This window comes from Primulina eburnea, chromosome 18, assembly GCF_022965805.1.
Source record: "Primulina eburnea isolate SZY01 chromosome 18, ASM2296580v1, whole genome shotgun sequence".
Taxonomy (NCBI): domain Eukaryota; kingdom Viridiplantae; phylum Streptophyta; class Magnoliopsida; order Lamiales; family Gesneriaceae; genus Primulina; species Primulina eburnea.
In genome coordinates, this window is record NC_133118.1 from 24286162 (window position 1) to 24300425 (window position 14264).

The 14264-nt window shown below is 36.7% G+C and overlaps 1 pseudogene; it reads left to right on the forward strand.

Annotated features, from left to right (window-relative positions):
• The first annotated feature begins 750 nt into the window (after positions 1-750).
• On the forward strand, positions 751-3284 carry LOC140819690 (probable serine/threonine-protein kinase PBL28; annotated as a pseudogene).
• Positions 3285-14264: the final 10980 nt, after the last annotated feature.

A 14264-nucleotide genomic window follows, 5' to 3' on the forward strand; every position in this document is an offset into this window, starting at 1 on the left:
GTGAAAATTACTCGAACCAAACTAAAAGCAACAAATAAAACTTACAAAAAGCAAGGTCATGATACAAGTGAAATACGGAGAGATTTACACATTCTTAATAAATATAGATACGGTCACAATCTATACATACTTATAGACGACGACGATGATCATATCTTCCATGTCAACTTTTCTTTCGATGAAGTAAAAGACGTTGTGTTACTTCGACATCGGTCTAATTCCGGACCGGTTTTCCCTAATTGAACTGGCCAAAGACTTCGCTAATTTCTTGGATACGACTTCGGTTATTATGCGAAGTAAAATTGTACCCTATTACTTCACGTGCGTCTACTTCGTCAATTATTTACCTATGAATTCATTGAATATGCGAAATAAATCAAGAAAATTCTACTATAGTGCATGTGGCCGTCGGGGCATTGAGACAACTTTCATGCAAAGGCATACATATGGTAACAAAATTCACAAAGCAACCAAAAATCTATGGTTAAGAGTCAATGAAAACAGCCCTTCAACCACAAATTTATTTTCCAATACACAACATTTTTAACACGAAATTATGTCACAAAAAACAGCAGGTTGTCTTTTTCTTTTCTTTTTTTTTTCAAAACATAGACCACCAACCCACCCTGACCCAGCCACCTTCTAAAGAACATGTATAATTTTTTGGAAATTTTTTGCGAAAAGAAGTCTTAACTTCAATAATATTGCAATAGGTCCTTCGATTTAAAATCCTGAGTCCGCCCCAGTCCACGACTTCTCGATCAAAGTTAAGCAAGCAATGATGCCAATACAACAGTTGCGTTATCTTTTTCTTCAAGCGAGAAATCTTGGTTGTTGGAGGATGTTATTGCTTGGTATATTTTTACGAAGCTAACGTCTCATTTTGCTTTATAAGTACTCTTCCTAGGAATATATTCTCGTACTTTATATGGTTATAGTACTTGAATGTTTGGTTTATACGCTACAAACCAATTTTAGTCCTGCATATACATTGTATTTTCTTATCAACTGCGTTTCCTTTCAATTTTTGTATACTGTTTTGGGAGTTTAGAGTTCGAAATATACTTACTTTCTTGAGATAATTAACTCCGAAAATTTAGAATAATGGCGTGATAAATTGATTTTTCGTTGAGAAAATCTGTCACAACCTGCAAATATGGCATACTTACTGTCTTTGATTGGTTTAGTCTCTGCTTGGAACAAGCGTAGGAGAAGAAAGTCTGAAGATCAGATCAATCCATGTATGTTTCAGTTCCAGATTTTCAAAGAAGTTTTTAATGTTGATACAAATTTTTTTTTATCTTGGTTTGGAATAAAATTCTTGATTTGCAGGGATTTATAAGCCACTGGAAGACGGGAGAAATGAATGTGGCAATCTGTCAGCGAAAAGGAACGCTTCATCTGTTTTTACTCTCAGAGAAATGGCAGAGGCAACTTGTTCTTTTAGTGATGAAAATTTATTAGGAAAGGGTGGATTTGGTCGAGTATACAAAGGAACACTGCGTTCTGGAGAGGTATGTTCTAACACGAATTTCTTGTTCCCTTTGAGGTTAAAGTCTTACCTCGAATTGATGATGAAATTTTTTTTTGATCTACAAGGTTGTAGCAATCAAGAAAATGGAGATGCCACGATTCAAAGAAGCGGAGGGGGAGCAAGAATTTCGGGTAGAAGTTGATATTTTGAGCAGATTAGACCATCCAAATCTTGTGACATTAATAGGGTATTGTGCAGATGGGAAGAATAGGTTCCTTGTTTATGAATATATGAACAAAGGGAACCTGCAAGATCACTTGAATGGTTTGTCTTTTACTTTTTGTTTTTTGAACATACTGTTTCTAAACTGTCGTATTATGAGATGCGCTACGAATATTCAGACAGTAAAATAGTAGATATGATCTTAAAATTAGCCAAAATATTTGAAATGATTTGATCATGGATTTTAGGGAGAGGAGAAGTGAAGATGGATTGGTCTAGTAAGGTTGAATGTGGCTATCGGAGTTGCTAGAGGACTTGCATACCTGCATTCAAGTTCTGCTGTTGGGATTCCTATTGTCCACAGAGACTTCAAATCCACCAACATTCTTCTTGATAGTAACTATGAAGCAAAGGTAAGAATATGTGATTTACAAGCCTAGATAGGAGCGAATCCACGAAACCTTTTTCATTTGAAGGGTCAACTTGCCCTGTTCATCAACTGTTCGATCCATTTTTAAAGTGAAAAACTACAAAATTAGAGTTGATTTTAGGAGGTTTTTTTTTGTTTTTGCATGGATGAGTGCAGATATCAGATTTTGGGCTAGCAAAGCTGATGCCAGAGGGACAAGAAACACGTGTGACGGCTAGAGTGCTAGGCACTTTCGGTTATTTTGATCCAGAGTATACATTGGTATGATATGCTTTCAAGTTTCAAGAAAATAAGATCACTTCTATCATTTTCTGTTGCAAGAACATGAAGAGGACCAAGATTTTCAAGTGATTAACTCCGAGATCAAAGCTTATAATGTATATATTTTTATGAAGAATCTTAAAGATTTTTGGGTTCCTATCCTAACATGGAGTTCATCTAATAACTTAAAAATGAGCTTTTATTTTTCCGTATTTAATGTCTTCGGATGGGAATTAGAAACTAAGAATAGAAGGTCTAATTCTAACTTCAATTTACAAAATGGCAAGAGGGACTGAGCTATGGATGTGTATGAAACAGACAGGAAAACTCACTTTACAAAGTGATGTATACGCGTTTGGAGTCGTTCTACTTGAGCTTTTGACAGGAAGAAGGGCAGTAGACCTGAACCAAGGACCAAATGAACAAAACTTGGTACTACAGGTACTTCAGGAACACGACTTTCTGAGGATCAATTTAGACTCTTCATAAACCAATTGAAATTATTACAAGCATTACCAAATTACAATTCATGTGCTTGAAACTTTCACAGGTTAGACACATTTTGAATGACAAGAAGAAGCTGAAGAAGGTGATCAAGCAAGAAATGGAACCGGGATCATACACAATGGAGTCGATAGCCATGTTTGCGAATCTAGCATCGAGATGTGTCCGGTCAGACAGTAGAGAACGGCCTTCCATGTCAGAATGTGTAAAGGAACTTCAAGTTATTAGGTACACTAATTCTAAAAGACTTGGGATGGCTATGCATACACTTAGAATGATATAAAAATTGTTCTGTTCAAACGGTACGTGGCACAGAACATAGTTGTTATTCTCCGATTCTTGAATTCATATTACAGTATCAAAGTGAATAACAGATCAACATATCATACATGCTAGATAGATTGTAATGTTCTTGAGTTTGAATATTAAATGCTTAATGGCTTCAGTCACAGTGAACACTAACGGTTAAATGTCTGACATATATAAAATGCATGTGAAAATCAACTATGATGATAAACTTGTTAGTTGTTTATATAAGAAAACGTGACCCATATCAGAAGAAGAATAAATGTGTAGGAAATGACGCCGATCATTGTTTACAACTTTTGAGAAAATATGCGTACGCAGCCTTAACTTTAGAAAATTGAGACGCCCATGTGCCTCTTTTTTTGACAATAAAGCTCCCGCAATCACTCGTTGATGGTATGAGATGCATATAAATAACGGTGATTGAAGCCACTAAGCACACACCTCATAAGAACAAAATACATCTCTATGAAGAGAGTTGAAGTGCTTAGAAAGCTTCAATCCGAGAAAACGGAAAATTCACAAATTATTCAATGACTGGAGGTAACGTTCGATCCGCTTCCGCATATTATTTATCATATTTATATATTTGTATAAACAAGAATTGTGAGAAAAAATTTCTAACAATTGGTATCATAACCGTAATATCTCTGCTTTGAAGATATCTGTTTTTATTTCTAACGGATATGTTAACTTTTGGAAAAATTTATTTATGGAGTCTCCTAATGGTCATATGTTTGTTCTAGAAGAGTTAGAGGAAAGTTTTGGGGTCAAATCTTGGGAGTTTGCAGTGTCTTGGCTTCCATTTCCAATGGAGATAATCCTTGTCTGGCCTGCCAAAAAGCATGCAATTTTTGCCATTGTTTCACATTCGGTGCCATTGTACAAAGGGTCCAATTTATTTGGTTCCTTCTCCCATTTACGTAGTCACATAATTCTTGAAATGTGACATTTTTGGCCAGACCTTCTGCAAGAAAGCAACATAAATCGGACATTATGCATAACACAAATATCAACAACAAAAAAGACGAGATTCCTGAAAATCTCTACTGTCATTTCACAAAGTTGTGAATCAATAAAAAAAAAAGATAAAGGAAAATGGCATACCTTGTGAAGGAGAAGAAAACAGATAATTGGGAGAAAAAGAAAACGGATATATATACAAATGGATGAAGGCTAATGGGGTGATGCCATAAGCAATATAGGGCAAAAATCTCTTCAAGAAATGGGAAGGCGTTTGTTCGCTGAATGGATTGATATTGTTTGACGATCCCATTTCATCAAATTTCTTCCTTTTTTTGTCGCTATCTGGATTTTAGCAGGCGTGCAGCCATGTTTTTTTTGTTTTAATACGAGGAAGATGAAAGATCGAAGAGGCAAAAATGGTAGTGCCAAGAAGAGACAATGTGATGCCTTAATTTTTTTTTTTAAAAAAAGAATTTAGTTTTGTGTAAATTAACGTAAATGTCATCGAATTATGATTAATTCTCATGTTATTGAATGTCTAAATATTTGGATTATAGGGTTCTCATATGATGTTGCAAATTTTGTTTCATGGGATGACCATGAATTGATGAGTTCTTGAAAATACTTTAAGAAATTGTGGTACTTTGTTAGGTAAGTGGATGTAAAATTGGGACTCACGCTGAATAAACAATTCAGGAAATTGGAATCCCACATCGGGAAGTTTTTGCAATGTTAGCTTAGAAATTTGTTATAAATTGAGTCTTCTTTGTTTCCTTTTAGTATCCAAAATCAAAAAGCTTTTAGAGAGGTTCAATTTGTAACAAATTTCTAAGTCACATTGAAAAAATTCCCGATTTGGGATTCCAATTTCTTGAAATTTTTATTCAGCGTGGGCCCCAATTTTATATTAGGCAAGTGGATATAAAATTGGGGCTCATGCTGAATAAACAATTCAGGAAATTGGAATCTCACATCGGGAATTTTTTCAATGTTGGCTTAGAAATTTGTTATAAATTGAGTCTTCCTTGTTTGCTTTTAGTATCCCAAAAACAAAAGCTTTTTAGCTTTGATAAAAAGAGAGTACATAAAAAAAAAGTGTGTATTTTTCTTCAGTGCGGGAATTCTCCTGTGCGAGTTAGAGAAATTATTTTTCTCGGTATACTCGGGTTGGAAGTGAGAAACATTGAGTGTATTGGTGTATACACTTGTTGTAATATTTCTTTAAGTTATAAAAGTTCAACATTAGCTCCGTTGACGTAGCCTATATTGGGTGAACCATGTAAATCTTTGTGTTCTTGTTGATTATTTTGTTCCGCATTTTTTGGGTACTATTATCATCGTAATCGGCATCGATTCGGTTTAATTTCCAACAACTGGTATCAGAGCCTTATTGTAAAAATTCTTAAGAATTCTGAGTATACTCTGTGCTTGCAGCTTTGTCTAATCTTCCACATCAAAAATTTTTTTTTAGATTTTTTGCTAAGGCTAGAGAAGTGATGAACGGAGATGATGGATCGGGACCGGGAATCAACAAGTTCGACGGAACAGATTTTTCGTTCTCGCAATTACAGATAAGAGATTTTATGTATAGTAAGAAGCTGCATCAACCTCTATCAGGAAAGAAACCGGAAAAGATGGAGGATGATGATTGGGAGCTCCTTGACCGATATGTGTTAGATGTGATACGATTGACCATAACGAAGAATGTGGAACATAACGCGGCGGAGGCACAAAGCACAGAAGAGATGATGTCTATTTTATCGAACATGTACGAGAAGCCATCAGCAAACAACAAAGTGCATCTCATGAAAAAGTTATTTAACTTGAAAGTTGGGGAAGGTGCTTCGGTGGCTGAACACATCAATGAGTTTAACCGATTGTCTCTCAGCTAACATCAGTTGAAATTAATTTTGATTATGAGATTCATGCACTTATTTTTTTGTACCAAATTTTTGGGAAACAATGCGAGCAGCGCGGTTAGCAACTCTGTTGGAAAAATAAAGCTACAATTCAATGATGTCAGAGATCAAATTCTTGCTGAAGAAGTTCGCAGGATGGATTCAGGCGAAGGAACATCATCGAGATCTGCTCTAAATCTCGAGAACAGAGGAAGGGGTAGGAGTGGCGAAAAGAGTTCTAACCGATGGCGCGGTAGGTCCAAGTCAAGAAATGGAAAAAACAGAAGCAACTTTGAAAAGAATTTGAAGTGTTGGATATGTGGTGAAACTGGTCATTTGATAAAGAACTGCAGATCAACGAATAATAATGCCAATGCTGTCACTGAGGAAGTACATGATGCTCTGCTATTATCCATGGAAAGCCCTGTTGATTCTTGGGATATGGACTCGGGAGCTTCGGTTCATACCACTGGTGATCGCGATGTATTTATATCATTGGCGATTACGGAAAAGTTTTCCTGGCTGATGGAAAACCCTTGGAAATTGTTGGTATGGGTGATGTACGTATGAAGATGTCAAATGGATCTGTCTGGAAAATCAACAAATTCAGGCAGGCATGTACCAAAATTGACACACAATCTGATCTCGGTGGGACAGCTCGATGATGAAGGCCACAATGTGACCTTCGGTGATGGTTCATGGAAAGTGAACAAAGGAGCCATGATTGTTGCTCGAGGAAAGAAAACTGGAAAACTGTGTATGACTTCCAGTTGCAGAAACACATTAGCAGCTATGGATGCTGGAGTCAATTAAAGTCTATGGCATTATAGATTTGGACATATAAGTGAGAAGGGAATGAAGATGTTGGTGTCAAAAGAGAAGCTACCAGAATTAAAGAACACCAACTATGTGAAAGCTGTATCTTTGGAAAGCAGAAGAAGGTGAGCTTTTCAAAAGGCGGTAGAGAACCGAAAGCAGCAAAGTTGGAGCTTGTTCATACTGATGTATGGGGACCATCTCCTATTGACATCCCTGGAGGCTCGAGATACTATGTCACATTCATTGACGATTCCAATAGAAACGTTTGGGTTTATTTTCTGAAAAATAAATATGATGTTTACGAGACCTGTAAAAGGTGGAAAGCCATGGTGGAAAATAAGACCAAATTGAAGGTGAAGTGCTTACGGTCTGACAATGATGGAGAATATGAAGATGATGAGTTCAAGAAATATTGTGCACAGAACGGGATCAAGATGGAGAAAAACATTCTTGGTACACCTCAACAAAATGGTGTAACTAAAAGGATGAACAGAACCTTGAATGAACGCTCATGGAGCATGAGATTGCATTATGGATTGCCAAAATCATTCTGGGCTGGTGTTGTTAAAACTGCAACATATCTGATCAACAGAGGACCTTCGGTACCACTGGACTACAAAATACCCGAAGAGGTTTGGAGCGGTAAAGAAATAAACCTTTCTTTCTTGAAAGTGTTTGGATGTCTATCCTATGTTCATATTGATTCAACAAGCAGAACAAAACTTGATCCGAAATCAAAGAAGTGCTTCTTTATTGGTTATGGAGATAATGATTTTGGTTATCGTTTATGGGATGACCAAAATCAGAAGATCATTCGGAGCAGGGATGTAATCTTTAGTGAGCAACTTCTGTACAAGGACAAGTCAGACGTTGGAGCTAGAGATGAATGTCATGAAGTTAATAAGACTGATGAAGTGACATTGACATATATTCATGTGAATGAATCGAAAACCAGTAACCAGGAAGATGAAAAAGAAACTGCACAATATGATGACCCACAAACTCCGTGATTGAACTCAGGAGATCTTTGAGAACCATTAGACCACCTGAGAGATTCTCCCCTGCACTTCACTATATTTTGCTGGCAAACAAAGGTGAATCGGAGACCTATGAAAAGGCAATGCAAAATGATGATTCAACCAAGTGGGAGTTGGCCATGGAAGAGGATATGGATTCACTGTCATCCAATCAGACGTGGGAGTTTATAGAACTTCTGCAAGGAAAAAAGGCATTACATAACAAGTGGGTGTACCGGTTAAAAGAACAGCATGATGGTAGCAAGCGGTACAAGGCAAGACTTGTTGTAAAAAGCTTCCAAAAACGGGAAGGAATTGATTACACCGAGATTTTCTCTCCAGTGGTTAAATTAACCACTATCGGGACTGTACTTGGACTAGTGGCAAAGGAAGACTTACATTTGGAACAGTTGGATGCAAAGACTATGTTTCTTCACGGTGACCTAAATGAAGAAATTTATATGAAGAAGCCACATGGATTTGAAGTACGGGAAAAATAGAAAACTGTGTGCAAACTTCATAAGATCTTGCACGGTCTCAAACAAGCTCCAAGACAGTGGTACAAGAAGTTTGATGGATTAACGAGTGAAAATAGTTTCCTAAGGTGTCAAGCTGATCACTGTTGTTATGTGAAAAAGTTTGACGGTTCTTATATTATACTACTGCTATATGTAGATGATATGCTGATAGCTAGAGCTTGTCTGGAAGAAATTGATAAACTCAAGAAAGATTTATCAAAGGAATTGGCCATGAAGGATGTGGATACTGCAAAGCAAATCCTTGGAATGAGGATCTTTAGAGACCGGGTGAACGGATTCTTGAAGTTATCTCAACAAGAGTACGTGAAAAAGGTGGTTAGCAGATTTAATATGGATGAAGCTAAATCTGTGAGTACTCCTTTGCCTAGTCATTTCAAACTAACCAAAGCACAATCACCATCGACGGAGTAGGATCAGGCTTATATGAATAAGGCTCCTTATGCTTCTGCTGTCGGAAGCCTCATGTATGCAATGGTGTGTACAAGACCAGACATAGCACATGCAGCGGGAGTTGTGAGCAGGTTTGTGAGTAATCCAGGAAAGCAACACTAGGAAGCAGTTAAGTGGATTCTCAGGTATTTGAAAGACACTGGTAATTGTTCTTTATGCTTCAGGAAGTCAAAATTGGGCTTAAAGGGTTTTGTCGATGCCGATATGGGTGGTGACCTGGATGGCAGGAAAAGTACTACTGGATATGTGTTCACATTAGGTGGTACAGTTGTAAGCTGGGTGTCTAAGCTACAAAATATTGTTGCGCTTTCAACTACTGAGCCTAAGTATGTTGAAGTTACAAAAGCTAGTATGGAGATGATATGGTTGAGATCCTTTCTGGAGAAATTGGGTCAGAAGCTTGAGAGTAGCAAATTACACTGTGACAATCAGAGTGCTATTCACTTAGCAAAAAATCATATTCATCATGCTAGGACAAAGCATATACAGGTTCGTAACCATTTCATCATATCAGTTCTGGAAGATGGTTTCTTGAAGCTTGAGAAGATTCCTGGAAGCAAGAATCCTGCTGATATGCTCACGAAGACAGTAACCACTGACAAACTAAAGTCGTGTTTAAATTTAGTTGGTCTTCAGGACTAACATTGGAGATATGAGATGCTGTACTAATGATGTGAAGATATGATTGAAATCAAGTCTTCAAATGAGAGAATTGTTAGGAAAGTGGATATGGGGCCCACGCTGAATAAAAAAATCAGGAAATTGGAATCCCACATCGGGAATTTTTTTCAACGTTGGCTTAGAAATTTTTTATAAATTGAGCCTTCCTTTTTTGCTTTTAGTATCCCAAAATCAAAAGTTTTTAGCTATGATAAAAAAGTACATAAAAAAAAGAGTGTATTTTTTTCTTGAGAGCGGGAATTCTCTTGTTCGAGTTAGAGAAATTATTCTTCTCGGTATACTCGGGTTGGCAGTGAAAAATATTGAGTGTATTGGATTTCTTTCAGTTATAAAATATCAGCAGTAGCTCCGTAGACGTAGCCTATATTGGGTGAACTACGTAAATATTTGTGTTCTTGCTAATTATTTTATTCTGCATTTTTTTGGGTACTATTACCATCATGAACGGCATCGCTTCGGTTTAATTTCCCAACATACTTCTCATATGCATCCAAAATATATGTCTTTAAAACTACAAATTTTTCAAGTAATGTTACCAAGTGAATCTCATGAACAAACAAACAATGATCTTTCATTAGAATATTAAAGTTTTTAAAACAATGATATATTTCCAAATGTTGTTAAAAATTAATAAAATCTTACTTACTGTCCATGATGACCCAAGATATTGAAAATGAATTAGAGATTTATGCATTAAAAATAATATTTTGGAAAACGTTGAATATGATGCTATTATTGATGATTTATAGCCTCCAAAAGTTCATATAGAAGGCATTAAAAAGAGTTATCTTGGCTTTTTTTTTATATATAGGTATATATATCTTCTATAATGAATTATGTAAAAAAAAATTGTTTTTTGGAAGAAGCAGTGCTTGAGGTGAAAGACAAATTATTGATCGAAAGATAAAATGAGGCATAATTTATAGTTTCGCCTAAGCTCTTTAGACAACAAGGACAGACTCTGATGATAGTAGCACTACAAATCACAAGTTCAACAATTAAAAATGTAGCAAACTCTTTTTTTGTTTTAATGAAGAAGGAGAATGCAATATGATATGCAAGGAATGAATAATTATGATAATCTATCAAAAATAAAATTTGATCTTTTATTTTAATGTTTTCATTCTTCAAGGACATGTTCCATCATGTTACGTGTCTCTTAGTTCAAAAGATCTAAAAAAAAACCATCAAAACACACATTTGGAATGAATAAATATATCATAAAACTCGTTGAAACAAGACCCCAGACAGCTCCGCACTACAAGAAAATACTGAATACACAACACTTAAAAGACAACGGTTTTACAAAAAAAACCGTTGTCTTTTACTTTTTAACAACGGTTTTAGTGAAAACTATTGTTTTTGAGCATTTTTTTAAGCAAAGACAACCGTTTCTAAAAACCGTTATCTTTTAGCATTTTTTGGGGGGGTCAATGTAACGTACTGTATTTTTTAAACATACTTAAAATTTGCGGAAAATATAAATTTTTCTTAAATAGAAATTCTCATCCTAAATGCCAAATAATTAAAATGCTTGAACAAATATTTGAAATTGTAAACAACTTGCAATAAGTAGTTGTTTAAAATATCATGAAGCAATTTGTTAAATTCAAAGTTAATGAAATAACATGCATAAAAATCCTTAAACTTAAGCGGTCCTCGGGTTAGTTCTTCGCTTAGTCCGAGCCATCTCACTGGTATCCGCCTCTCGTCTCCTCAAACTTGTCCTCACCTGCATCGATCAAGTCTAATGAGTCTAAAGACTCAACATGTATAAACTGGGAATAGCAAGTAACGTATAATAAAATCACATGCATTTTAAAGTAACACATACATAACTTAACCTTGAACATACCTACTTAACCATACACGTGCCATCGATTTATAAAAAAATTTCATAAACGTAATTGCATCATACATACTTAAACATGCATATCATCATCATTTTGCATTGAGATATGTTTCAAAGAAAGTGACCCATAACATAGTGCGTCTGATCAGACTAAACCAAAGTACTAGGATGTCATGGATTTCCACTACCACATACATAAGATTTCCGGTCATACTTTACCGGGTGGATAGGTCTTTGATCAAAATTTACCGCTTACCAATCCTGATCAAAACCCTGTCATACTTTACCGGAGTGGAGAGGTCCCTGGACACGTTCTTCGGCTTCCAAACTCGTTCATAATTGGTCACAAGACAATTAGCATACCTCAAAAGCATAAAATATTTTATTTTGCACGTCGAACATACTTACATAAAGTTGAGGGATTCGTTGGATCTCACTAGGGCTACTGTAATGCCCGGAAATTTAATCCTAGTAATCTGTAATTATTGATTTATATTTGATATGATTACGAAAGGATTAATCGAGACACGAAATAAGATTGCATATGAATGGTGCAAGTTTTTAACAGAACTATTGGCGCCCGAGCGGTAGAAAATGACCGCCCGGGTGCCAATGTTCAGCAAGGTAGGCTTTGGGCAGAGTATATGGCGCCCGGGCGGTAGTTTTTGACCGCCCGAGCTCCAAAGATTAATCGGGGGGCAGAACACCTCGCGCCCGGGCGGTAAGTTTTCACCGCCCGAGCGCCGGGCAAGCGCCCGAGCGGTAATTCTCGACCGCTCGAGCGTCGCCTGAAAATTGGGAGAAAGGATGACACGTAGCTTTCCATGCAACTTGTGATATATATATATGTATATCCTTACTTCAGAAATGAAAAAGAAAAGGGGGAAATCGAAAAAGGCTCGGGGGAAAAGAGTGAAATATCCTTACGCCTTTTCTGAGAAATCTGTCCGTCCGAATTGTAATCTGACTTCAGTACTGTAATCCTATCAACGTTGATTTTGAATTAAATCAAGATTGATCAGATTGTTATTGATTTGAATGGTATATTGACATGAGATTGTTGATATTGTCATTGCCAGACAGACTGTGAATTCAGGACTTCGACTGAGCCAGAAACCGACGAAGAAATGTATAAGTCAATGTGGTATTGGGAGATCGACTTGAGTCGGTTTAGACTTGAGTTTCCCTAAATCACATACTTTACTTTATTGCATTGATATTGCATTGATTTGATTGATATACTTGTTCTCTTGATTATAGATAGCAGGTATTAGACGAGTAGTCTTATGACAGAAGTGCCTGATAGTGGTGGGATCACCACGGGCACATTGCACGATGTCATGAGATATTGTATTGGCGGAAGTGCCATAGTCTGCTACGGGATAATTGGCTATCGATGTGGATAGAATTATAGCTCATTCTATTACTGGTGATCAGTATTGTATCGATGTGGATAGAATTATAACTTCTTCTATTACTGTTGATCGATGTTATATCGATGTGGATAGAATCGAAGTTTCTTCTATTACTGGTGATCGATACTATACTGATGTGGATAGAAACAGAGCTTCTTCTATTACTGGTGATCGATACTATATCGACGTGGATAGAACTGGAGTCTTTTCTATTACTGTTGGTCGATATGGAATGCCAATGTTTGGAAACCGGGATCCCTAGGCTAGGATTGAGTCTAGTCTGAGTCGTGGAGTCACGAGCATTGTCGACAGTTTGATATTGATTATGTTTCAGATGTTGATACATATATTGTTACCTGATTACATGCTGTATGTTGTTTATATGATTGCATGTTTCGTTGATTTATACTGGGATTATATTCTCACCGGAATTATCCGGCTATTGTCTTGTCTGTATGTGTACATGACAACAGGTGGGACAGGATCAGGGTCCAGAAGATGAGGAGAGATCGTGATTAGAGTGGAGACTACGGACTTTGATTATGATGTATAATAGGGTTTGAACACTTGACATTAGTTGTTAAACCTTAGTTTAGTTTGAATGTATGCAGTAGAGGACTTGTATTGTATTTTATACTGATATGTATATGAGTTTGATTTCACTACGTTCCGCTTTTTAAAAAAAAAATTTAGACCCTGTTTTATAATTGATTAATTAGTCCCAATGATGATTAAGAACTGGATTAGCGTCCGGGTCCCCACAACAGGTGGTATCAGAGCGATAGATCCTTGAGACTGAGATAGGAGCTAGTGAGCGGGGTAGAATGTGTTTTTCTTTCCTGCTTTTGATTGCTAGCATGAATTCCTGTTTTAATACATATTTGCCTGAATATCTGATTTTGATATGGTATTGTTTATTATTCGAAATAGATCAGCTGTAAGATGATCCGAGGATGATTGAAACAGGGTTATTGCTGGGATTGCTAACCTCTTTGATTACCAGATTTGCCTCCAAGAAGGATACCAGAACAGGGGAGTACATCGAATCCTCCTATGGATGTGACCCCTACTCCAATGGAGCAATTGTTGAAAAGATTTCAGTCATTCCATCCACCGACTTTGAAAGGTACGGAGAATTCCGTGGAATGTGAAAGTTGGTTGGACGATATTGAATCGATGTTCGAATCTTTGGAATATACGGAGGAAAAGAGGGTGAAACTGATCGGACACCAGTTGCACGACGTTGCTAAACATTGGTGGATTACGACTAGACGGACATTGGAACAACGAGGTACGGCCATTACCTGGAATGTGTTTAGAACTGAATTTTATCAACGGTTCTTTCCAGTTTCATATAGGAAGGACAAGGGAGTCGAGTTCGCAAACTTGAGACAGGGCCAGTTAAACATTGAGGAATATGTGGCTAAGTTC